The following is a 25858-nucleotide window of genomic DNA, read 5'->3' on the forward strand; positions in this document are numbered from 1 at the left end:
TTGGACAGGCAACCCTACTCCTTGTCACGTACAACCGGGGATTCGAAACCACGCCAGTTGACTCAATGACAGGTCGTATGATACAGCACACACGTGCTAACCATTCGGCCATCCACCCCCCCCCCCCCCCCCCCCCCCGGCTATGACAAACTGAAACCCAATCTGATTAAAATACAGATATATATTTAGTTTCGTTTCTATTTTTACTTTTGATGGCCTCCACTACATGCAGATCTGACAGGTTTAAGTGGATGGTCGCGTCAGAGGTCATACCAGTGGCTTTTGACCCTATGGTGTCAGACATGGATTAATCAATCAGCGTTCACATTTCTAGTGGTTTACCCACACTTCCGTGCACCGCACGCCAAGAACTCGTCATAACAGACGGTTTCATTGGGGGGGTTGGATGGCTGAATGGTTAGCGTGCGCGCGCTGTATCATAAAGTCTGTCATTGAGTCGACTGTCATTGAGTCGGTTGTACGTGGCAAGGAGTAGGGTCGCCTGTCCAAAGTCATGGGTTTTCTCCGGGTCCTCCGGTTTCCTCCCACTGCTAAAGACCCCTACGCGCAAGCGAATTATTGAAATAAAATTAAACCATATGTTAGTCACAAAATGACCTAGTTTGTGTCGAGTGGACGTTAAACCCCATTTCTCTCTCTCCCTTTCTCTCTCTCTCTCGCTAATCCCTCACATCAACCAAAATGCGGGTTATATAACAACTCTTCCAGATCCCAGTGTAGTAAAGACAAGTAAAACGAAATGAAATAGGATCTGTGTTTTAATCAGATTGATTGAAACCTGGCTTGAAAAATTCTGAAGTTGTTTGCAGCCCACAAAGGGATTCAAACCCTGGATATTTTAGTCAAAAGAAACATTCTCTTAATGGTTTGGCTTACAGATATGTGTAATCGTAACAGTCTTAAATATATCCTGGCATTCTGAAACTATTTTAAATTCTCATACCTATGGACTACTATATGGCATCCACTTTGTTGTTACTGGAACAAGGAAGATGTTGGTCATCAACTACAGATAGCCCTATAACTAGTGTCTGATTTACCAACAGTCTTGGTTACCAGAAACCTAGAGCCTCAAGATCTAGGGGGCCTTCGGTCAAGGTGTATAGCATTTTTGACACTGTCAAGCCTTTCTTACATGCAATGTACTTAAACATCTGACATCATCCACATCTTTGCTCATCAATTGTGTTTAACATACACAGCCATCTTCCTCTAGTCATGGGGATCGGGGGGGGGGGGGGGGGGGAATCGGGGGTTGGGAGGGTCTCACAAGTGGAATACGGTAGCCTCTCGTCTTTAAACACTAGCACTGCCTATAATATCAACAGTAATGTAATCTTCATAAATGTTAATTACGGAAACAACCCAGTGCCTTGTCACATATAAGCTTGAGTTTCAAACCAGCAGGCAATTTAACTGATGACTGTTCTATAAGCATATATAACAGTTTAAAATAGTTTTTTTGCCCTCCTGAAAATGATGACTTCTTCTGGTAATAACTGTATTTTTAAAAGCAACCCTAATTTTAAGTAGTTTGAAAAGACAATAACGTGTGACCTGGTAGCCGGAGAAATGATTTCTCAATATGGTACAGTGTGATTAATTGCGTGAAAGAACATTAACTTGTGAGAGGGATGCTGGAGAAATGATGTTTCAATATGGTACAGAGTGATTAGTTGTGTGAAAGGACAATAACTTGTAAGAGGGATGCTGGAGAAATGATGTTTCAAAACAGTAAACAATGATTAATTGTGTGGAAGGTGGCTTGGAGCAAGATGTTTCAATAAATGAAATGAATGAAATGGAGTTTAACATCCTACTTTTCTTCACTGACTGGGCTAATGAAGACCGGATAGTGTGAATTGAAGCAATGTTTACACTTGACTATTGGAACCCTTCCAGGCCATGATCATTTGCCTTGTTTACATGGCTATCTCTAACAATTCTCAGAACCATTCATGGCATGCCAAATGGGGAACCCTACACAGAAAAGTTAATTCTACTCCCGAGTGCATGTTACCCATATGAAAAAAAAACATTCTTTAGTTTCTATTTTCTGGAAAATGTCTAATTTTTCACTGCTGAACTAAAATGTAGTAAAATTGATTATTTAACATTTAATTAAGAAAGTAAAATAAAAATATCAACAGTAGATAATCTCTATCCTTGAATTCAGTCGAATTAAAAAGAGGTACAACAAAACATTTCACATTTATATTGTCTGCCAAATATTGGCAAATTTTCAATTAATCCTATATTGAGATTTTTTTTTCAGAGATCAAACTTGTACAATAATGTATTAAACATCAGTCAAATGATGATCAGAGGCTATAAGCATTTGAATTATGGCACTACATAACATTAATTGCATTTATTTTCTCTTCAACAAGGCATTTTATTCTTAAGAGGAAAATAAATGTAATCAATTTTGAAAAACATCATGTTAGAGGCGCCACAGTTATTCACATAATTCAGTGGGTTTGGAGCTCTAGTTAAGGCTAGTTTCAGGGCGGTTCAGCCATTCAGTGGGTTTGGAGCTCTAGTTAAGGCTAGTTTCAGTGCAGCTCAGCCATTCGGTGGGTTTGGAGCTCTAGTTAAGGCTAGTTTCAGTGCAGTTCAGCCATTCAGTGGGTTTGGAGCTCTAGTTAAGGCTAGTTTCAGGGCAGTTCAGCCATTTAGTGGGCTTGGAGCTCTAGTTAAGGTTAGTCTCAGTGGGTTAATGTCCAGATACCAGTGTCGATCATGATGACCATCAGATAATACATAATTAATGTCAATTTCAAAATAACTGAAATTCTTCTCAAAGTATTTTGACCTTTTTACCTTTTATCCAGATTGACATTTTGAAGATCAAATAAACTACATTAAAATTCCAATATTAAATACAGTTAACGAAAGGGCATGGTTCAAATACTACTATTTAATCTCTAAATATTTCATGCTCTTTGACAGTTTAACCACCTGCTGTAAAATACACAAAACATGAACAAATTTTTTTTCATATTTTATTTATTATCTAATGTTAAAATAGCTTCCATGATAGTTTCACCTTCAATTAGCGCATTCCGATGCTGGTATATGACATATTATCAAAATAATTAATAAATGTCGGTCATTAGCTCAATTTGACCTTGTTTAATTTCATTGCATAATATCTAAATATGTTGGTATTGTTTATTCTGTATGTGACTGTATGTGAATATATTAGGACAAACACTGGACTGAAGACTAAGTGATCTAAGTATGTCATTTAACTGAGGACATCTAGTGCTTAGAGCTTTGTGTATTTACAATAACAAGGTCATTTTGGAACTAAAGTACTTCTGAGAGAGAGAGAGAGAGAGAGAGAGAGAGATCCAGCACCACAACCACACTAACCAAGTCATGTGGGATTATAAAGTAGGTATTTCATTCAACTCTTAGATTGTGTGTCCGGATCATTAGCAATGAGAGGAAGCCAGAGAATCTGGTGAAAACCCACAGGGCTAGGCAAACAATTAACTGTTTAGTTCAAGTCACTAGAGGCAACATTTTAATAATCTTTTATTGGGTAACTAACTAAACTTAATTCTACTGGAAATTAGTGTCCTAACAACCAAGTCATATAAATTACACCCAAGTTTCATATAGAATATATAAATATTCTTTGAAAAAAGAAACGCATAGTGACATTTTGTCGTCGGTATACCCTCACTCGGCCATCGCCTCATTGCAACAGGAACCCCAACTCGTCGCTGAACCAAACTGTTCTCCAGTGTTGCTGTGACCATACCCTGTGTGTCGGAACCCATTGAAGTCGGATTTGACGGTGTCAGCGTATTTCAAAACAACAGCTCTAACGGGATGTCTGGTACATAATACGGTTTCATGTAGGCGTCCATGGCCTGTCTGGTCTGAGATCCTACGTCACCCAGGAATTGCTGCTGCAGTAGTGGTCGCTGTTGTGAACCGTTTTAGCAAATAACGTGACTGGATATGACGATCCAGGACAGGTGGGATCACTCTTGTTTGGCCTGAGCTTGGGCGGTCACGTGTTGAACTTCGCTGTCGGTACCTATCCCAAAGGAAACATTCAGCAACCTGACTACATGTGTCTGGTATTCACCTGCTTGTAACCGACCGATAGGGTTGTTGCGTTGGTCTTCGTTCAGACTTGGCCATGGCTCATTGAGTGTTTACGTGTGCAACTGATTTTGAAACCATAAACCACAGGATTTTAAAGGCCTTAGATTTGGGTTTCATGTGAAATGCTTGTAAGATTCTTAAACTCATGTGTCTTGGTGCAATCAAGCGAAAACAAATTTCTGCAAAAAGTATGACCAATCACAATTAGTGACCCTACATTTAAAACCACTAATGAATTTCTTTTATCCTTACAAAATGGCATTAAAAACAAGTAAGATTTATGGAAACAACGATCCCGTTCAAATAAACAAATGATGAAAAATGGGCTGTGTGTTTCTTTTTTGAAGAGTATATATTTTAATTATCAAAAGAATGTACATCATATTGTTCATTCCTTTTTAGTTGTTAGTCGATTTTAATGTTGTTGCTGCTTGAATAAATGCATATTCAGATTATACCGTTGTTTCCATTTTACAGAAGTTCAGAATAGAAGTTCAGATTAAAATAGTCTATGTAAGAACCCTCTTTGTCTTTCTGGATAACAATAACATACAATTCAAGATGCATTAAGTAATGAATTTTTTATGTTAACAGAATTCTTCACAGAGACGTCACTCCTATATAATCTATCAAATCACTCAGTTGATAAATTTTACCATGTAACCATTTTCTCAAGTATATGTTGGGTGATAAAATCAATTTATAAGGACGAGTGTTAAACCATTGACGTCTGTTACATTCATGCATTAACTTGAAATGTTTTATACAATAACAACAATTATAACATCAAGATGGTAATTTGAAGCGCCAACATTCCTGAGCAAAGGTTTTATAAACCTAGAGTTTTCAAGACCAGACACAATCAAAAGTGCTTTTAATTTGGTTCAAATTGATCAAATCCTAGAGCTATTTTAAGATGACATTGGTTTCTATTGATTTGACACAACAATCTTTATCAGAATACCTGATTTCGTCCGGGGCCCAAATTCACATGAAACCAAAATATGTGTGGGTGAAGTGCAGTGACAAAGCGTGATAAGCAAACGTACACACACATATACATCTTTGATTTATTTATATAAATTAGGCAAATATAGTACCAGTAATTAATTCTATCTTTTTTCCACAATGTATTGTTTTACTGAGATGTACTTTACATCAAAATTTTTACATATTGATTAGTTTTGAGATATAGGGGAACAATCTGGATAATTGTGCCTTTAAATGAAATGAAATAGGGTTAAACATCATACTGTTCCGAATGGGCTAATGAAGACAGGCATATGCCATACAGTGTGCTACATATGAGGGAAATTTTGCCCAGACAGCGGCTTTATGACCTACTCTTATATTGAATTCCAACTGTACATGGGACCTCTGGGTTGTTTTTGTCCCATCCGAACAACTATACACTGTCCCTTGCCAGGCACTTTGACCTGGGAAAACCAAACTGGAGAATCCCAATAACTTTATTGGCCAATGCAGGGATCAAACAAGCCCCCCCCCATCCCCTGGTTACTCACTGAGCCACCATGGCCCCCTTGTGCCTTTAAAGATAATCAAATTATTTACGCTATGTAGTGAACTATAAGGAAAATCTAGCTCTCAGCGGCAGGGAGACGGTTCCTCCTCTTGAGAGAATTTTGAAAGATAGGTTGCCAGGCAACAAAACATACGCCCACAGCAGCTAAATCGTCCGAGCGGTCGTCAAGGGTTGTCGCATATTTATTCCTTTGTAGGTAATTGAGGGCCTTTACAAGACAGTTCCATACAGATCAGATTATAAATTTTGTCGTTTGAGGGTTTACAAGGTTCTACAAACTGAAACAAGGGTCTCAACTCTGGAAGTAATCTACAGAAATTGTTGAAATTTGACAGGCTTTATCGTTTTACTAATTTAAATAATGCATATAAATTTCATACAGATCACATGATCACTTTTGTCATTCAAACGTTCACAATCACAATAACTCTAGAAATTATTGATGGAAATTGCTGAAATTCAATAGACCCGTTTCACAAATTTAAATGATACATATAAATTTCATACAAGGGCAATAATTCTAGAAGTAATTATTGTAAATTGCTGAAATTCAATAGGCTTCTTTGTTTCAGTAATCTAAATAATGCATATAAATTTCAGAAAGATCGGATGATAACTTTTGACATTAGAGCGTTCACAAGGTTCAACAAAGTGAAACAAGGGCCATAACTCTAGATGTAATAAACGGAAATTATTGAAATTAAATAGGGTTCTTCATCTCACTAATGTAAACAACATATATCAATTTTAAAACAATTGGATGATAACTTTTGGCGTTAGAGCGTTCACAAGAAATTATGGACGATGGACGGACGGAGGCGACGGCAATATACGTCCACATTTCAATGTGGGCGTATAAAAACAAAGGTGTCATTTGCGGCCTATTCCTTGACTGGACTGAATATAATATTTAAACCCCCATCGCGCCAAACATCAAAAAGCTCAAATTTCCCCAATCGCCCCAACCATTAAAAAGCTCAAATTTCACCCAACTAGAAGCTGGAATTTACATGTTTTGTATAAACAAAATGATAAGTAAACTTCTTATACCTAGATCGGATTCTATTGAAATTGAATGTTCAAACTTAAAATTGATTTTTTTAAATATTTATCAATACTTTTCTGTAAATTCTCTTCTTTTTTCGATTGTAAAACCAGATTCTTGAGACAAAGTTCTTGGCTCTGCGGAATAGCGCATGACCTCTATCTGATTAATTTAATTGCTAGTCAAGATTTGTAAATATACCCAAAATGAAAGCCCTGATTAACACAATTTTTGCTGTAATTTTGTACTGAAGCAAGTCATTGGTTTACAACAACAAAGATATAAATTGTATTACAATGTATGTTCGTGACAATGATTGGTTTGAAATGGGCACATTCCGTGTCTTATGGTCAATTTAAGACCATCAATGTCCAAATTAGAAAAGTAAATCTTAACAGAAACATAATTAGTATATACTCTAAGAACATCTGATAAATAATATAATTATCAAAACACGATTTATTGATGGTTTTATTAGTAGATTTAATAACATATCTGGAGGCACAAGTAATTAGTTGTTATAGATTCAAACAAAGATATAAAAATACGTACAAGCACAAGTTATAATTAGTTAAGTATAGACAGACTCACTGTAGTGTAAATTTACTTTATTCCAGTACAGTATGTTATTGAATTATGGAAATCAGATTTATAAAGGCTTTCTGTAGAATTTAGGTCATGTTTGCATCCAGAATACTGATTTACTCACATTTCAACCATAAAGAAATGAAATGAAATGGGGTTTAACATCCTACTGTTCTGCTCCTAACCTGGGCTAATGAAGACGGGCATTCGCCATACAGTGTGCTATGAGGAAAATTTTGCCCGGGCAGCGGCGCTACGGCCTACTCTTATATCGAATTCCAACTGCCAAGGGATCTTTTACGTGCACGCCAATGTGTACACGGGACCTTGGTTTTTCATCCCATCCGAACGACTAGACAGCTGTCCTTGTCAGGCCCTCCACCCTGCATCACTGACAAGGGGAAACTATGCCGGACAACCATAAAGAAGTTGGATTTTCTTCAATAAGAAAAGAAATGAAATGGGGTTTAACAACTTACTCCGACTGGGATAATGAAGACAGTCTTCAATAAGAGATTTCCTAAGATACTTGTGGATTTGTTTGCATTTAAAATGAATGCAGGGATTTGCATCCATTTGAAATGAACCCAGATTATGGATGTGCTCCTACTTAAAACTAAACTTTTTCTCTTCCTCCCCTGCTCCATATCAAAACCCATAACACTTCTAGTGGTATGCAGCGTCGAACCGCCTGAAATTATATATCAGCTATATACATTATATACAAGCAATATTATAATCTACAAACATTACTATCTTACACCATAACATAAATCTATATCTTACACCTTTCCAAATATACAAACATCATTATATACAAACAACATTATATCTACAATCATTACCCTATATCTTACACCATTACTCAGACATAACTCAATGTCTTACAACCTTTCTCCATCACCGACAGCCCCGCCAACCAGAAAAAACCTAAAAAATACCCTTTGGGGAAAAATAGGAAATCTGTGTCCGCCTTCACGCAGTAACTGTCTCCGGAGCTATACGCGGACGAGTATAGTTAAATATTTAACAATAAGAAATTACAATTCCATTACAAAACGATTATATATTCTATCTCACAACCTACACTAATCCGATTACTCAGTTGTAAAAACGTCTGTTGCATCTGGCGACTTCGACCTGAATGACTTCGTAAGACTATTTACTTGCAAATAGTACTTCATACCCCTTATATTACTACGCATATGGAGAGAAATTATTTTCCTCCTAATTCGGTTCCCTCAACCGCAGGAAAATATATTTCTCTTCCTCCCCTGCTCCATATCAAAACCCATAACACTTCTAGTGGTATGCAGCGTCGAACCGCCTGAATATCAAAGAAAGAACTAGTATCATAAATCACCATTTAAATTAGATTCGCCTTATAGACCCAAACTCAAAGACACGCTAAGACGTTGTTTCAAATCGTCCTTGACATAACCATCTTTGGCATTTTCTGATTTCCATCTCCCATGGCGCTTAAACAAACGATCAGGGATACCCCTATTTGCACACGCTGTCGCACCTCCCGCACGCAAACTATGTAACCCATATTTTGAACAATCTATTATACCTTGAAACGCTTCTTTAAACAATTCTACTAATCTAGTATAACTAAGTGCTTTGTTAATACCCTTAATACAATATCCCGTTGAACACTTACTCAAAGCCTGAAATAAAAACATATCTTCATCTTTATTTAGCCCAGCCCAATCCAAATAATGCTCTAAATTCTTAACAGGACACAATTTGTTGCCCGTTCGTGCTATTACAACCCATGCACCGTCTCTATAGATATCAGTCTTACTTTTCTCAAGAAAAATAGACAAATGGGTGTCGTCAAAACTTAAATCCGAAGTAGATATATTTAATAATTCGGCACTTCTAAGAAAGCCACTGTACGCCAACAAACAAGCACAAATTATTCTTTGTTTATAAGCACATCTGTTAACAAACGTTTTATCATACATACATTCTAAATGTTCTGCGGTAACAGGAAGCTTTTTATTTACAGGTTTCGCTAAACGTCGTTTTCCAGCCTGTAACACATTAATCACCAATTGAGAATTTGTAGGACAAGCCAAATTAGCTAACGAATGAACCCACTTCAAACTGTAGAAAGCATGAATCACCGGACTTATACTGTTCTTTTCTTGTATCAGAGATGTTAAATATAACGCAACATGTAAAGGATTAGCAGGTAACACATTCCCTTGCACATTATTACATCGAAACCATTTCTTCCAGGCTAAATAACCCCGATAATATTTCACAGTTGTAGATTTCGCCTTAACATCGGTTAATAACTCGGTTAATACATTCACAGATGATGATAAACTTACTGGTAACTCGTCTAACTCTGTCCCATAAGCAGTTCTAAAAATATTTAGAAGACAACATTAAAAAATAGTTATAACATGATAATAACGAAACACAAATTACCATATTATTATATATGATTGACATTAAAATTACATTATAGACCACACCGATAAACAAAAATCTCTCAGTTATACTACAAACATCACATCATTTAATCAATCATTAGTTATCTCAACTAATCCGAAGTCACCTCGACTTATCACCAGCCTTCTCAAGCTCAAATTGTCGTATCTAACTACGGCAATCAATTCTTAATGCCAACATCCTAAACGTTAAATCTTTCGTGCCAAATATACTCTCATAATGCAACGAGGACTTATAAAACTCCTTTCCACGTGGTAAATCAACCCAATCTTTAATAACAGATATAAACTTGTAACCATTCAGACAAATCAACGGCCAAAAACTTGCTGACTTCCATAACGGAATAATTACTGTGCCATAAGCTTTACATTCAACCACATATTTCATGACACGTGATATCAGACACACAGGTGGTACAATAAAACAGTTTCTACCCTGCCATGGTAAAGAAAAGGCATCTATTCCTGAAGAATTTGGACTCCAATATCTGGAATAAAATACATCACACTTATGATTATGTTCTGATGCAAATATATCAATTTCGTATGGTCCCCATATATTACTAATATATTTAAAAATTCCATCTCCAACTGCCCAGTCATCATAATCAACAATTCTGCTTAAACAATCTGCTCTAACATTCCCAGCTCTAGGTATCCATTCTATCTCTAGAATAATTCCATTTTCTAAGCAAATGCTAAATATCTCAAATGCAATACATTGCAATTCTGCCTTCATACTACCTTTCTGAACAATAGAAATCACACTCTGATTATCTGAAAACCATTTCAACCTTTTATTTTTTAAAATATGTACTATAGATTTAAGAATACAACGAACAGCTTCAAGTTCTCTCCAAGTAGAACTCTTGATCGCTTCCTCAGCACTCCAAAAACCATGAACAACATCACGATAGGCTTGTACACAATACCCCCCATACCCTTCATTACTAGCATCTGAATACACTATTCGTTCACAGCCAGGCTGAAAATTTAAAACTTTAGAATTAATTTTACTTATATTTTCCTTCCAAAAAAATAACTGTTGAATACTCTGTTCAGAAATACGTACTTTAGAATCCCAACTAAACCCATTTAAAATATCAATAGACAATGATCGTGTCATGATTTGGGAAATACTTCCGACAACAATAGACATAGATATAATCTGGCCGACAACACTCGCTACCTTTTTCACAGCTACTGCCTTATTCGATATACAATCACGCTGAATTTGAACTATAGATCGTAAGACTTTATCTAATCGTCTCTGTGGAATTCTCAAATTTGCATTTTCAGAATTTATCACCACTCCTAACCATATTAACTCTTGTACAGGCTCCCAAGTTGACTTCTCATTTTTAGGAACAAACCCACTAGCTAAAAGATCTTTCTTAACATCTTGACTAAGCTTATGTGCCATATTATAATCATCATGAACACCAAAACCATCATCGATGTACATAACAATATATTTACCTTCACTTCTCCATTTTTTGACCAAAACTCTGCATAATTTAGTAAATAAAAAAGGTGCTGTACTTAGACCAAATGGTAGCACCAAGAACTTATAATAGGTTGCGACTCCATTCGTGACCCATGAAAAACCTAGAAACTGTGTGTGTGCATCACCAATCTCGACATGATGATAAGCAGCATGTATATCATACTTGAACATCCAGGACTTTTCCTTTACATATAACAATGCTGTACGAATATCCTCATATTTAACCGTCTGCTTACCGACAAATTTATTAACTTCTCTCAAATCTAAAATTAACCTTTTCTTACCACTACTCTGAATAGATACTGAGAGCGGATTAACAACTCTTGGAGGAACTTGACATCTACTCACCAAGCCCCTTACCTCTAAATCTTTAATAGCCCCTTCTACAAATTCTGAATTATCTAAAGCAGATCTATTATTTCTTAAAAACTTAGAATCTGGAACATCATTAAAAGGAATCTTGTAACCATTTTCAATAACATCTAATATATACGAATTACAGTTAATCTCTTTCCAGAATTTTACATTTTTGCGTAATCGACCTTTAACTAAAACGTTAGCTTGACCTTCCTCATATTCGAAATAATCATGCGTGAACCTCTCTACGGCCGACTGATCTACATTACAATCATTAAAATCATGAAAATACTCATCTTTTATACAGGTTGAAATCTCGTCACTATGTTGATTTAACGGTTGTTGTGTTGTTGTAAGAGTTGGTGTGGGGACAATCTCTTCTGTAATGACTGAACTCTCCACAGTTGTAGCAGGAACCTCTGTTTTGTTGGGGACGAAATGAATAGTTCCTGCCCCCGCCACTGCTTGCAGGAACACAGGAAACCAAATTAGACGAACTTGCTGTCACCGAACTGCCATTACTATCATATAATCTTCTTCTCTTAGAAACGGAAGATCTACCTTTAGACTCCTTCCTTTTCTTCAATGCTCTCTGTTCAGCTCTGATAATTCTCTTTTCATCTTCAGAATCACTGGCCAAGGGATTAGATACATACTGGTTGACAGTCTCCCAGCCACCTGCCGATGAATCTGCTATTTTAATCAATTTATTTCTTTCAGTTAGTTTGGTCATAACATCATCTATTAAGCCATCTAAACCCTCTCTGTCATCATTATGAACTGCATGTCTTATATGTTGGATCTTATCTCCCAGTTCTACGTTGAAACCAAACTGAATCTTATTGCCTTTAAATTTCCAATCATGATCTTGATCTGTCTTGATCTTCTTCACGTCAGATGAAAACTTCTGCACAGTCCCATGTAATTCTGCTCGTAACAAATCGAACTTCTTTTCTGTTTCAATTCTCTGATGTTTTACTTCATTCAAAATGTCAGCTAAAGATACAGCAGACTGAATGTTTTCGTGTTGATCCATTATGTTGTCGTAGATAAACACCTATCTGTCGGACGTACACGTAGTGAAAACAAATCAGTGTTAAGTTGTAAAAACGTCTGTTGCATCTGGCGACTTCGACCTGAATGACTTCGTAAGACTATTTACTTGCAAATAGTACTTCATACCCCTTATATTACTACGCATATGGAGAGAAATTATTTTCCTCCTAATTCGGTTCCCTCAACCGCAGGAAAATATATGTCTTTATCAGACAAGGGTAACATGATTATATAGCTTATGGTTAATACAAACCATAAAGATATGTAATCATGTAATCAGTGATTATAAAGCATATCTGGTTAATAAAAACCATAATCACTGTTAAATGATTACATAGCCTTATGGTTTGTATTAATCAGACATGTTTTACAATCACTGGTTACATGATTACATATCTTTATGGTTTCTGTTTACCAGACATTCTACCTCGGTGTTGCGACCCCAACTGGGATCGCAGACAGCTCTGACACTTTTGGAAAAATGATATATGTTTTCATGTATTTCACTGGAACTTGATTGATTAGGAAATGCAATAAATATTTTTAACATCGTATATAAATCACTTTATATACATTCATATTACATTACATTACATTACGTTATAATATGTGCTTTTAGACTCATTTAGGGATCCAAAGAGTAGAGAGATATACTCTTTAATTTGATCTATTTTATCCCTAATGAGGTGGGAGACTATAACTATATACCCCTAGTAGTACATTCAGCTTCTAACTGGAACAAGGTAGATGTTGTTATACTTAACTACAGAGAGTCATTTGCTCAAATCGGCTTACCACAGCAACTTAGTTGGTACACTCAACACTAATTAGGTCATTTGGGACTAACATATGGTCTATCTTTTAAATCAACAATTCTCTAGCGTAGCATTAGAATATTAACTGAGAAGAAACTGAAGTATCCATGGAAAACCAACTGGCTAGACAGGTTATCTCATTGCTGGGTTCAACCCAGTGGGTGTGTTAAACAACTCGGTAACCAAAACCATCTCTGCATCCTTCAATGACAGCAAATGCTAAGGGTTTGAAGATATTTGTAGCCACAATAGATATGTCCTTAATTAGCGGTTGACCAACTTGAGGTGGCTTTATCAAAATAACCTGTCCTTTTTTCCCCTAAAGATCATTAATTATTCAAAATTATGAGACAGAACCACATGTGAATTAGCCATTATTGAAAACAATGGCCTATTTAAAAGACCTTAACTGTCTGTTCCAAGGTACAAACATGAAGTTAATTATTCAAATCCCATTCCAGTAGAAAAAAACAAAAACACAATGTTGTAAATAGCAATTGATTTTCTGGTAGCATGTGTGTTTAAGTTATTTTTTATTGGAAAAATTATTAACTTATTAACCCACGCAAGTCACAATAACAGTAATTTGATTGGTTTGATTCTATCTGTCACGCTTCACTGACAGAGTTAACGAAATAAAAGCAAAGCGATTCACAAAAAGCTGTGTCTTAAATCATTTATGATTTTACCAAGATTCTCCGTCTTTATGTTAAGTTTACATCAGCGTCCTTTGTTGTAATAAGTCATGACGTTAAAAACTCATCCAATTCAATTTTCTTTCACAATAAAATAAACAAGCCAACAGTGAGGCTGATGTCCCCCGCTGAAATCCCGAAATAAATAGATGACATATATTAATTAATTGCATGTTTATCTTTTTCAAAAGTATCCAGCAATCAAACTGATTATTAAGTATACATTAAGTTTCATCACTCTCTATCAGATAGAATCAAAATAAACAAGGCATTGACCTAATAAACACATACACCAAGTTTGAACATTCTAGCTCAATTAAAAGTTATCGTGTCCCAAAGCATCAACCAATCAAATTGCTTATCTCTGCTTACCCTAAGCGGAAAATGCTCATCTTCGAACTCCATCAAGGCATTGACCTAATCAACACATACACCAAGTTTGAACATTCTAGCCCAATTAGGAAGAGAGTTATCGTGTCCCAAAGCATCAACCAATCAAATTGCTTATCTCTGCTTACCCTAAGCGGAAAATGCTCATCTTCGAACTCAATCAAGGCATTGACCTAATAAACACATACACCAAGTGTGAACATTCTAGCTCAATTAGGAAGAGAGTTATTGTGTCCCAAAAAGTGTGACGGACAGACAGACGGACGGACGGACAGACGGACGGACGGACAGACAGACGGACGAACCCATTTTAATAGTCCCCTGCTTTCTTCGAAAGGCGGGGGACAATAAGAGGCCATACCAATTTGAACATTTCATCTAAATTTTGCTTTCTTATTTCTTGGAAAACCAGCGGCTGCCAGGCAGGATACGCCCACATTTTCGAGAGATGAATAGAGAAAAGCTAAACAGAAAGTGATTTTTCGTACAATCAGGGGCCATAATTCAGGAAGTTACGTTCCGATATGCGCGAATATCGAAAGGAACCAAGATCTTTGGGTTATAAACTTACATTTCAAGTTTCAACAAAATCGGATAAAAATTGTGACCTCTATAGGGTCAACAACCTTGATATACCATATTTTTACACTAATTGAGAACGAAGGGCGGCCATTTTGCCTGTCAATTTTGGGCCGATTTTCCCGAAATTCAAACTCATTTTTAAATCGGATAAAAATTATGACCTCTATGGGCTCCACAAGCTAAAATCGCGATTTTTCTTACAATCAGGGGCCATAATTCAGGAAGTTACGTTCCGATATGTGCGAATATCGAAAGGAACAGAGATCTTTGGGTTATAAACATACATTTTAAGTTTAAACTAAATCGGATAAAAATTGTGACCTCTACAGTGTTCACAAGCTAAAAATGTGATCAGGGGCCATAATCCATGAAGTTACAGTCTGAAACATGCCAATATCGAAAGGAACCGAGACCTTAGGGTGATAAACCTATATTTCAAGTTTCATTGAAATCGGATAGAAATTGTGACCTGTAGACTGTTCACAAACAATTGTGGACGGACGGACGGACAGGGGTGACGACAATATACGTCCACATGAAAATGTGGGCGTATAAAAAAAACCCAGTAACTTGTGGACACGATGAATTAAATGAAATGGGGTTTAATATCATACTTTTTTGCACCGTTTGAGCTAATGAAGATGGGTTTACACTGTACAGTGTACTATAACTTGCTCTTATTTCAAATTCCAACTGTCAAGGTTCTTTTACACGTAGACAGAACCTTGGGTTCTCTGTCCAATTTAAACGGCTAGTTCACTGCTAGGCCCTCAATCCTGCACCGACAACAAGGAAAGGCTACTCTGGAAAAGCTGGAAGAACTTTTCAGCTAACAAGAGGATTGAACCTGCAACTTCCTGTTTAGCAAGAGATCATTTACTCACTGAGCCACTGTGCGGCTTGAGTCATCAAAATTCAACCCTAAAGATCTAAAAACTAATTTGCTTCGGCTTGAACAATTTTTTTTTTTTTTTTGTACTTTCAATTTAATATGGTCTATGTACCTACGCACACACATTTAATTGATTCATTTTATTCCCTTTGTCAGTCTGAAAACCCATTATGCAAGAAAAATAAAATTCATCTCGATCGTGCCAGTAATAATTGTCTAGAGCTTCAAAGAATCTGTCTTTCGTAACAGAACAAAAAACAAAATTACAGGGCAGTAATTTTGTTAAGCTTCCTGTAGGCAAAACCAGCACTTTTATCGCAATAAACTTTTCTCTGAAGACCAATTACAGCAGAGAAATTCATTGTCTGTGTTTATAAGCATTCGATGAAAACATTATTTATGGATAACAATTATTATGTTTTATTACACTGCTACATTTCAACAAGATTTCACAAATTATTATCAAGCATATAAAACACAAATAGTCATTCATAAGTGCTTGATTTGATTGTTTCCCTATTACTGAATGCTATTCTAAGAGTTTAGAAGCATAAAAATAATTACAAAATCATCTTTATATTGGCATGTCAAGCTGTTTTTTTTATACCCATTACAACTTGGGTATCATTTAGTTGTGTTGTTTCAGCAGGAATTTCTGTACTTAATGTTTAGTTTCAAACCATTGTGGAAAAATTGTTCAAATCTGTTGGGTATCAGTTAGTTGTGTTGTTTTAGCAGGAATTTCTGTAAATGTTTAGTTTCAAGCCATTGTTGGAAAACTGTAAAACTGTTCAAATCTGTTGAGAATCACAGAAAACCACTCGGTTTCTACTGTTGTGTAGTTTAAAGAGTCTGTCTAGATTAGATAAAGAGTGTTGGCCGAATGGTTAGCATGTGTGTGCTGAATCACAAGGTCTGTCATTTAGTGACTGGACGTGGTTTCGATTCCCCAGTTGTATGTGACAAGGAGTTGGGTCTCCTGTCCAACCTCGTGGGTTTTCTCCAGGTCCTCTGGATTCCTCCCACTGCTAAAGACCCCTACGTGTATGCGAATCATTGAATCGCATGTTAGTCCCAAAATGACCTAGTTTGTGTCGAGTGGATCTTAAACCCCATCTCTCTCTCTCTCGCTCTCTTCGAAACTAAACATTAAGTACAGAAATTCCCGCTAAAACAACACAACTATACCTGAGTTGTAGCGACCAATGTTTTACAAATTTCATCTGTATTTTTCAGTTTATAATATACCATTTAGCAGTAATTAGGAAAACAAAAAACAAAACCAAAATATCCATGATAGATAATCTCCTGGTTTAGAATCAAACAGACTGAAAAGAGGCCCACCAAAAGATTTCACATTTATAGATCAGACATGTTTTTTTTTTTTTACCACACCTCATTTATAATATCTTCAGAGGATACCAAATATTGCAAAGTTTTCAATATTATTGTAATTATTGAATGGAATTGAACCATTTTTACAACAATATTCCTTACAGATAGTCAGCTTTAACAATATTATATTTTACAAAGGATTCAAGATGACACAAGCATTGCGTTGAAGACAGTTTAAACCTAATTCCATTTAATCTTCTCTCAAAATAGGACAAGAAAATGAAGAAGGTCAAAAAGTTTTTTTGGTTTTTTTTTAAGTTACTTGCTGTGTTATAGTTACTGGTTGACCTGATATAAATGGTACTGGATTATTAACTGTAATATGTATACAGTGGACTCTGTCACATCCGATCTCTGATCACTCCGGATTGCGGTGACATCCGGTATGATTTTCATGTCCCGATATATTTCCTTATTACTTCAGCCAAAAAATCGCTGGTAAATCCGAATTCTGTATGTTCCGGATTCCGAAATCAATCAGCCGTCCCGTCACATAATTTCCATTGAATGGACACCGTATAATCTGTACTTCAAACGGTGGGTGTGAAGCATCCAATTATCGGTGAGATTAAAACACAATGGGTGTGAAGCCATAAAAGATTGACAAGTAATCACCAATCAATTATGGGTGAGGTTAAAACTCGCAAGAGCCGGTCTGTGTTGATTACTTTGATCGGTAAAGCAGTTAACCCGAGATGTTTTAAGGGAGTGGACAAGATCAACCTGCCAGTCAATTGGTCGGCCAATCGCAAAGCTTGGATGACAGGTGCCGTTTACTTTGATTGGCTTGAAAAACTGGACATAGATTGACAGATTATAAATGAACACGTAACAGAGTGGACAATTGACTGAAGACGGGGACGATGAAGAATATATATTAACGACAGACTTGACCTATTCAAAATTCCTACGCATGCTCAACGACATTAAACACTTTGCACAGATTAAGGACGAAAAAATGATCGCAACAATTCATTTGTTAGAAGATGTTGCCCAGGACTCCGCCTTACGATATGCTTCCGGTAATCTTAAGCAAACTACTTTAAACGATTACATGCATTGATATTTATAAATATATTGTACGCATGCATTGATATTACATGTAAACGATTTTATGAATATATTGTACGCATGCATTGTTATTGTTAATTATTTAATATAATAAAATTTTGAAAGTACAGAAAGGTTTATCATTTTTAAAGGGAATAGCATTCTGGTGATTCGAAGCTACAATATAAAAATACTTCCGGTTTTCGAAGTTACAGTATTTCCGGTTTTGGAGAAAGCTCGGTATTCCGAAACGCTGTGTGATCCGAATTATTGTAATGATCCCGTACGATGTCGGATGTGACAGAGTCCACTGTATTATGAATCATAACAATCATTAGATAGATCAAGTTCAAGAAAAGCTACCATGAGAAACACAGCCTAAAGCGAAGTGATTCCCGAGTCTTAATTATATCTTTAGGTATATATTCTAGGGTATTTAATAAATGTTCTTTAACCGGTACTATTCTTATGTGCAGGATAAATAAAATGAAATGAAGTTTAACAGGCGGTGTTCTCTCTTTGTGATTTTAAATTGTCAGGATCTTTATAGGATGCTTCCAATTATATACCGGGTACACAGAACGTCTGTCCTGGACCACAGATGACTGAAAACCAGGCAGGAAAATCCCATGGATAAAGATTTCAAAGAGTCATTCACCCCCTAAGTAACCAGTTTAATTCACTAAAATATCCCAAGGACGGCTCCTGTCATTTCCATTTATCAAACTTTTACATTGATTTGTCAGTCAATCAGCAGTGCAGTCCAATACCTATGGCTTATTCAAGCAAAGAATGTATTGCTTATAGACGTGTAATGAAAGAACCGTAACATTAGTTGATGTGTAGTAAAAGAATTATTAGACATGTTGTAAAAAAAAATCATTAATTACTAGACATGGAGTAAAAAAAAAAATAATTCATTAATTTTTAGACATGTAATAAAAGAATTTGTTAATTATTGACATGTAGTAAAATAACTCATTAATTATTAGACAGGGAGTAATAATAACCTCATTTATTTTAAGACATGTAATAAAAGAGTTTGTTAGTTATTGACATGTAGTAAAATAACTCATTGATTATTGGACATGGAGTAAAAAAAAAAAAAAACCTCATTAGATGTATTAGAACTCATTAATTATTAGATGTGTATTAAAAGAGTAAAAAAAATCCCAAAACCCTCATTCATAAGATGTGTAATAAAAGAACTCATTAATTATAAGAAGAACTCATTAATTGTATGAAGTGTAAAAAAAGACCTCATTTATTATTTGATGTGTAATGAAAGAAATCATTAATAATTCCACTCTAATAACTTTGTCCTTTATAAATAATAAATAAATAATAATCATTTAATGACTTAATGAACTCGAAAATTATTAGATGTGTACATCACTTAAAGAACTTGTTAATCAATGTCAATGTCAAGCCAAATGATGACCCTGATTTCCTGTGGTACACTATCCAGAACGTTGTTAACTTCCTTTTATTTTATTATTAGACTGACAACTAGATTAGCACGACTTGTCCCAGGGAAATTCAAACATCCTAATTAAATAAATCAGTCAATTTTCTTGTCAAAAAAAACCATAACCCTTGAGACTGTGCAATAACTTCATGAATATTCATATTATTTAGATTTGGTGATTAGTCAATAAGCCAGGCATCAGATTTGTTTGAGGAAAAAGTAGAAATTGTTCAGCTGATTTAAAAACAGTTCACCAGTTCACAGTTGTGTATGGAGGGTTAGGGGAGGGTTGGGGGAGCGTGGCACTCTAGGGCACAGCCCAGAAGAGGTGTATAAATGGATATCGGCTGCAGTAGTTATGTCTGAATGTGAGAGAGAAAGGGAGGTCATTTCAGGACTAATATGTGGTACATTCATAGTTCAATAATTAGTTTGGGTTCTTTATCAGTGAGAGGAAACCGGAAGACCTAGTCCTTGTCAATGACTCAATGACAGAACATGGTGGGGGGGGGAGAGAGAGAAAGAGGGAGGTCATTTTGGGACTAATATGTGGGTTTTTTTATATCAGTGGGAGGAAACCGGAGGACCTAGAGAGGACCCAAAAGGTTGGGCCTAGTCCTTGTCATGTATAAGCTTAGGATTGAAACCATACCACTTGACTCAATTACAGACCTTATGATGTAATGAACACTCCCCCTTCTCTCTAATAAAGACGAATAAATTATTGATCATTAACTTGGACGTCACCTCAAGACACATAACAAACATGTTACGCCACTGGTGGAATGTAAAAATACTTCTAAGTTATATTTCTAGTTTAGAACAAAACCATGTAAACACACATTTCAATACTTCCATACCAAACAAAACTCTGATGTGTGAAACTGATATATCACCACCTACACTGTAACCAGTGACATCTATGCTTACAAAACCAAGTCTTATTTTCAACCTGGCTGAATACAGTAGTGTCAGCTTCAGACACATCAATGTCATTCCTATAAAATTATCTGTCAATTCTGTCATATTGAATCAGTCAATCATATGAATACGAATTAACCATTTACACTTCAATAATTCAATTTCAAAAGATGGAATAAATTGCCAGACCCTTTTTTTTATTCTTTACAGAGTTTTTCAGTCTGTCCATGTTCATCAATTCACTGAGTGTCAAATGATGTGTCACGGCTTTTACATTTGATAAGTTGTAGTGTAGGTCATCATGACTGTTATGGAATATAACCAAGATATTCCACAGGCTAAAAAATGTATTGGACATTAGTTGCTAAACTGGTCTGCAATTCCCGAACTTAAAGTTACATTATCTCCCTTTAACGTAGACATGTAAACGATAGCATCTGATCAGATGTTGTGACACACACTCAAATTAAGCATGGCGACCTCCGCGGAAACCTTGACCTTTGCAACACGATTATCACAGGTAGACATTTTAGCTGGAAAGCGTGAGACATGGTAATCGCGATGATCAAGGAATCTGATAGGCCCCTGCTGGGTCAGTAGCCAATTGCACTCAGTGCTGATATATCCAGGGTATTATGTGAAGGGCTTGATAAGATGTATGAAGTTAAAGCGAGATCAAGCCTTCTATTCTTCTATATATTCTTTAGTTCATGCGTGTCTCGATAAATAAACTGATACATGCGTCTCGACTCTCATGAATAATCTTTCGTCTAAAACTTCAAAACTTAAAGATTTCCAATAAAAGCTCTGGAGTAGAGCATCCAAATATTTTTTCGTTTTTGAATTAATTATTCTCTCCAGGAAACAGGAAGATACTTTTAATAGCATTTCTTAAAGGACAAAAGTTTCAATTTTGTGCGACCTTAGATTGAGATTTCCTTTCTGATAATTCAATTTCTGATAAAAACAAAAAGATCAATAGAAAATATAAACCACAATAACCCTATTTGAATCATTTCTAAAATTCATTATTTAAATCTTCACGTAAATGCCAGTTTTTGTGGCTTGTGATTATTTAGCCATAACAAACTTTAGCTTAACCCACAGACTGATGTCAGAAATGTATGAAGCACTCACTGTCAATTTGGCTGTGTGGCTGTGAAAAATGTTTAGTTCAAACAAAATTGGTGTTACAACTGCACGCTTTCATCTGAAAAACTCTGACAATTTGAAGTTATTTAAGAAACCACTGAACTATGCGATCGTGAAAACTTCTACAAAAGACCAGACATTCCTGCTGAGATTATGTAATTTCAAATTATATATCTGCTGAAACTGATGGACTCCCCATCAAACCATAACACAATCAGTACAAAAACATGTGGAAGAATTTTATTAAATATTACAGGTCGCAACTTTCATTTTTTATTTATTTCTTTGATTGGATAACAAATTTGTTGTTTGTCCCTTGTAATGTTGTGTGTCTTTTACGCAGGTTTCTGTTTGTGTGTGTGGTGTGGTGTGGTGTGGATGTGGGTGTGGTGTTGTGTGGTGATACTGCACTTACTATTAAAGATAGGTTGTCAGGCAACGAAATAGTGCTCCTACGGTTAGGACTTTTTGTTATTCGAATAGCCGTAGCTATTAACCGGTTAGTAACCGTTAACCGTATGGTATCAATTTTAAACATAAAACAGAGCTTGTCAGGAGCTACGAGTCATTACTCGTGCGCACGCTATACTCGCCTTATAAAAGGCATTACACGCGCAAAAATTTCAGGAATTTTTACAGACATGAACAATTCTTTAATGAAAATTTAAACTATCTAAGGCCGTAGCTATTTATTTACCTGGTTAACTTGGTTCATTTGAAACATTTTTTTAATTCAATATAACGATAATATACAAAACAATACTCAATTTCCCTTCGTACGTGACAGACGGCGATAATATTACGATTACACAATGTTACTAAGAATAGAATAAAGTAAATTAGAAGGCGTCTATTGATTGGACAATAAAGAAATAATTCCTCGCATGCAAGTAGAATTTTTATGATTGGTTAATTTAACTGAAAACCAAAGTAGAATTCATTCGAGAAATTACGAGATATGAAACGTGTTCAATGCCGTAACGAATCTAGTATAATGTCATTTTCTAGCCTTTATGATTATATTTTGAATGGTGGTTACGTTTTGAAGTAAATAATAAACAAGGTAGAATATAGTTAGAAATGCCGAGAAGTATTTAGATTGGATTAACAATAGCAAAAGACGAACAAGGTCCGTTGACTTTGCCGTATGACTACGACGAGTGCTATTTAATAGTATCATTGTTTAGCAGTCGACATCGTTGGACGACTGTTACATTCTAAAATTTTCAAACATCAAATACAAAATTACAACGGGCAAGTTTTGTTATAAAGAGGAATATAATCAGACACAACTCTATGTAATGGGGGACATCTCCGAATAACCGTACCGTTGAATTCAAACCGTTTAACCGTCCAGTTCTAACTGTTTACGGCTATCCGACTAGTCGTAGGAGCACTACAACGAAACATACGCTAAATAGCTAAATAGTCCGGGCAGTCAACAAGGGTTTTTTGAGGGATTACATGACTCTACAAACTGAAACAAGGACCTTAACTCTGGAAGTAATTAACCGAAATTGTTGAAATTCGACAGGCTTTTTCATTTTACTAATTTAAATATTGCATATAAATTTCATACAGATCAGGTGATAGCTTTTGTCATTCGAGTGTTCACAAGGTTGAACAAAGTGGAACAAGGGCCATAACTCCAAAAGAAATTAACAGAAATTATTTAAATTAAATAGGCTTCTTCAAGTAAATCAAGGGCCATACATCTTGTAGTAATTAATGGAAACTGCTGAAATTCAATAGGATTCTTCGTTTTATAAATCTTCATATAGATCGGATGATAACTTTAAGTCTTTTGAGTGTTCACAAGGTCCAGCAAAATGAAACAAAACGAATAGTCCGAATATGTTCAGATAGAGCAGACGGATAGCTGAATACTAAAATATACCCTGAGTTTCAACACTACCTGACTCAATGACAGACCTCATGATGCACCCTTTAGGTTTATGTACTGGTATTTACAATTAATGTATAGATTTAGGTAAATGTATTGGTACTTACGATTGATGAAAAGTAGAAAGACTGATTTCTTCATAGAGTAATTAGCATTGGTTACATAGCCATTGACTTTAAAATGTAATTTCTTATCTTCATGTTCTATCTCTAATAATTCACTAAAAGAAAAAGTTCAAACTTAAAAGATTTGGTGGGAATAATGAGTACAAAAATATCTATTTGAACCCATCCAAACATAACATATATGTAAGACAAATGCTCCTGTATATACAATGAAATATTGAAAACTTCTTCTGGTAAAGAGAGAGAGAGAGAGAGATTTAACATCCACTCGACACAAACTAGGTCATTTTGGGACTAACATATGGTTTAATTTTATTCCAACAATTCACTTGCGCATAGGGGTCTTTAGCAGTGGGAGGAAACCAGAGGATCCAGAGAAAACCCACGTGGTTGGACAGGCGACCCTACATCTTGTCACGTACAAATGGGGAACTGAAACCACGCCAGTTGACTCAATGACAGAACTTGGGATACAGCGCGCACACGGTAACCATTCGGCTATCCAACCCCCCACTCCTGGTATAATTATAAGCAGTAATTAGATATACTCCTATTCAACTTTGGTGGAAATGTAGTCATATTGGAATATTATAATCAGCAACAGAATTTGACAAATTTAACTGCTCATATATGTACATTTGTAAACAAATTAATGGGCAATAACATCAAGATTAACAGGCAAATGGCATTCAAGATCATCCAGAGACAACGCTTTATATAAATGGAAAAGTACAACAAAATACTGTCAGCCTCTTCAAATGAGAAACGAACAAGCAGGCTTATAAAAGCAATAAGAAATTTACTAATTTGGGTCTCCATTTCATTGAATGAAATCAAATTCGGTTTAAGATCCTACTGTTCTGCTCCGTCTGGGCTAATGAAGATAAGACAGTCATAGGCAAGAGAATGTATGCCAACAGCAGTGATGTCATCTGAGCAGTCTTCAAACGTTGTTGTATGATTACTTTAGCCTCCAAACCATTCACAATATTTGAGAATCTCACGGATATAAACACTGTATAAATTTTAAATCAATTGACTAGAACTTTCAACATGACTAAGGGCCATTACTCTGCAAAGTAATTATTAGACGTGATTGCAAATCCATAGCTCTCTTCGTGTCATGAATACAAACACTGTAAAGATCAAGTCAATTAAATGGTCACTTTTAGCCTTTAGAGATATTCCATGTCAATTAGGCCAATTTTCAGTAATTTGGGAAATCGACCTCACTCGAAAAAAAATTGTGGTAGATTTACAAATTAGAAACTGTGCAAATTGACAGGATTTATGGGTTACCAATAAGTTTTCAAAACAAATTATATACGGTATATCAATTATTTTTTTGATTTTCTGATATCTTAGGGTAGAGGCAAGAGATGTGTCAAGTTCATTGACATGGAATGACCCTCTATATTGGATGCTCTATATATGTGAAGGTATAAGACCACATTTAATTATGAAGATTTTGAAATGTTTTTTTTTTTTTTTAAAACAATATTTTTATTCAGGATGTCTGAATGGGATTGGGGAATAGGCTTAGTCTATGTAAAACCTCTCTCCCTGATATAAAATGTTGCGTTTAACATCATGATCTTGTTCATAACTATAACAAATCTGTCGCCTGTTAAGATTTCAGATCTAATGGGTCCATATTAAAGTTTTAATTTTTAATGAAGACATGAAAGACTATGATACTTCTGAGACATCTACCCAATTATAAAAAGTATCTTAAAAATAGCTTCTCAATCATAAACTATCTTATT

The 25858-nt window shown here is 35.6% G+C and overlaps 1 pseudogene; it reads right to left on the reverse strand.

Annotated features, from left to right (window-relative positions):
* Window positions 1-3526: 3526 nt before the first annotated feature.
* LOC130014291 (uncharacterized) lies at window positions 3527-12880 on the reverse strand (annotated as a pseudogene).
* Between the last annotated feature and the right edge of the window lie 12978 nt (window positions 12881-25858).

This window comes from Patella vulgata, chromosome 9 (assembly GCF_932274485.2).
Source record: "Patella vulgata chromosome 9, xgPatVulg1.2, whole genome shotgun sequence".
NCBI lineage: Eukaryota > Metazoa > Mollusca > Gastropoda > Patellidae > Patella > Patella vulgata.